We start from the raw sequence: 3,075 nt of genomic DNA, 5'->3' as shown, positions 1-3,075 counted from the left end.
GAGGAGGTGGGGCGGGCACGCTGGGGCGAGGAGGGACTGTCCTGGCAGGGCCATGCGCCTCGGTGGCACTGCCTAGCCTGGGAGATGCAGGGGCGTTAAGTGGGCCGCTGATGGTTTTAGTGGGAAGCCTGGGAGAAGGCGCTCGGGAGCCAGGGGCCTGCCCTGTCTTGCCACCTGGAAGTGAAACAAATTTTGGGTTAGCTCAGCGGTAAAGGAAGGAGAAACCCCAAGCGTGTGGGCGGCATGGGGACATTCTCAAGCATGATGTCAGTGGGTGCATGGTAGACGCTTTTCCTGCATGTTCATGCACAGGCTTCAGTGACAGCTGTCACACAGGAGGGCCAGCTGGACTGGCCCCAAGGTCCTTCCCAGCATTAAGGAGCTGTCCTCCTCCAAGACAGGCCCAGGTCAGACAACCAGCCTTCCTGTTCCATGCCACCTCTACTCTCATCTGCCAAGGGCTTCCATGTCTCCCAGCCCAGGACATGGGGCTGCTCCGACCTCCTCTGCCCTTCCTCACCTCAAGCCTACCCTCATAGTCACTCATGTTACCTGCTCGGTTGATCAGCCCTTAGGTTCCAGTTTGGATCCTCAGGTGTACCAACCAGAAGTCCTGACTGGGAAGGTTTTCCTCACTCCCAGCATTTTGTGAACAAGGACTTTGTTTCTGTATGGAGAGCAGAACATTCATGATTCCCTGAATATATAAGGTAAGTCAACAGGGACACACTTGCCCTTGACAATCCAGGTTCAATGACCTTGAACCTCCCAGTTCAAAGCCCCTTTCCCAAACATTTATGTTTCCTGATCTCCTGGCTTCTCCCTGTAGATTATTCACTGCATCTGCCCTAGCTTGAAATTCAATGCCTCTTTTAGATTCAGCAACAACAATATGCTGGCTCGCCGTAAGCATTTGTGTGGGTGGACATCACAGAAGACAGGGAGGGTGTTCCCTGGGAGGGCCTTGGCTCTCTGCACAACCTCGCACACACTGGTAGTTCTCACCCTTCTTTCCCTCTGCCTCTCTCTAATGGGAAAAAGTTCCTCTCCCTATTTGCTGCATAGAAGTTCTGTAGTCACTGCTTACATATATCCTTGGAGTATCACTGTCCACTCAGGAGGCATAGTAAAATGTTTCTTCCAAATATAGCACTCTGCTTGAAAGGGATTCACATGAATACATTTTTCCATATTTCAGCACCGTGATATTTTATAATCCTCATGGAAACGTGGAAAATTCTTGAAAAAATGGTTGCTTCTCACACCTACAACTTTCTAGGTGCTGCAGCATAGGAAATACAGTTTTCACTTCAGATCATAAACCACAGCATCCATTGGGGGTTCTGAACTTTTCAGTGCATGAGTCTCCAGCACATTTACCCAACAAGGCGCTCAATCATACCCTAAAGTACTTGATGTCAGAAACCAGGCAACACAGCAAGGCATGGTGAAGGTGACTCTAGGGGCCAAAGCTAAGTGGGCAAGACCTCGGTATCTGGCTTCCAAAATGGGTGACCCATTGGCTATGTGACAGTCAACTGGACAACACTACTCTGGAGTGGCCATTTGTAAGGCAGGGTGTGACATCATTATTACTCTGTTGAGGATTCTCTTCTAGGTGATTTCAGAAGAGATCATGTCTTTGCTCTGATGTGTCCTCCTTGGCTGACTTGGTCCCCTGGAGGTCAAAGGCAGCATGGCCAGAATAGCAGGCTGGCCAGGACCAGGAGCAGAAGGCCCTATTCTGCCTTTCCAGGGGTAGGATCTGCCACCTGCCACTCCAGCAATGGACATCTTATGTGATGTCTAAGGTGGGTGTCAGCTCAGAATTCCTGCCTAAAAGTTTTCAAAACCTGCTTCCACGGTACACTGACATGATACTGGAGAACCGAGGCAGCTCCCTAAATGAGGCGAGACCCCCCTATATGCCCAGTTGCTGAACAAAATTTAAAGGGATGATACATTAAAAAAAAAAAAAAAAACATGAGTAGAGTCTGTCCCTGAATAACCAATCTAAACTTTTTAAGTGACTGAGTACACCACATGTCCAAGATTCAACAACGCTGAAAGTGAGTCATTCAAGGAACAGGCTCTTTTGCTTACTCAGCAGCCAACCAAATGAGAAATGTGGGCAAACCCATTTGTATCATAACCCGAAAAGCAGAAGCAAGGGCGGCCCAGATCCTTGTTGGGCTTATGTTCATGCCCACTCTGGGGCGGAGGTGAGACACATGGGAGACCCATGGGAGAGAGAGGGGGGAAGGGAGGAGGCTGTCCTTCATTACACAAATGCTAGCCATAGAAACCCAAAGAAAACACAAAAGGAGACTGTGAGCGGGTGGGGAAAGGCCAGCTCGAGGGCATCAAGGATGCACTGCCAATACATATCAGGTTTTAGAGCCTGCAGTTTTACCAAAAGGTGAAATACCTCTTCCTTAAATCTGTGTATGTTTTCCAGAAGACCCTGGATTGTATGGAAGTCTCATTACACATCTGTACAACCCAGTGATAATGTTTACTCATCCTATCTTATTTTAATTGTCACCCCAAGAGCTCTAAGCAAGAGCCACAATGTGACTTCCAAGGACCCTGGGCACTTTTGCCTTTGTGGGCCCCTTCCTCTATAAAAAAATTTTATATTTATGACTGCATTGTTATAGCAACAAATATAATCTTTGATGCTAAAAGTTTGTGTTTCATCTTCTGATTTTAAAAGGAATTTAAATATTTTCATGGGCCCCTAACAGTACTTTGAGCCCTTGACACTGTGCTTACTGTGCCTAATGGGTAAGTCAATCCTGCTCTAACCCCCACACTACACGTTCACACATTCCAGTCAGCAGTACTGAATGAGCACCTACTACGTGCTGGGCATTTTTAAGGCAGTGAACAAAACAGTTCCTGCCCTCATGGAGCTACATTTGGAGCAATAAGATAGTCAACAAACAAATAAACCAGTAAACATATAATTTGTCAAGTGGTGATAAGTAATATAAGAAAAATATATCGAGGTAAAGGGGATATGGAACGAAGGGGTGGAACTGGTATATGGGATGATGGTTAAAGTCCTCACTG

This window comes from Galeopterus variegatus, unplaced genomic scaffold (assembly GCF_000696425.1).
Source record: "Galeopterus variegatus unplaced genomic scaffold, G_variegatus-3.0.2 Scaffold4572, whole genome shotgun sequence".
NCBI lineage: Eukaryota > Metazoa > Chordata > Mammalia > Dermoptera > Cynocephalidae > Galeopterus > Galeopterus variegatus.
Note: the sequence above shows the minus strand (reverse complement) of the source record.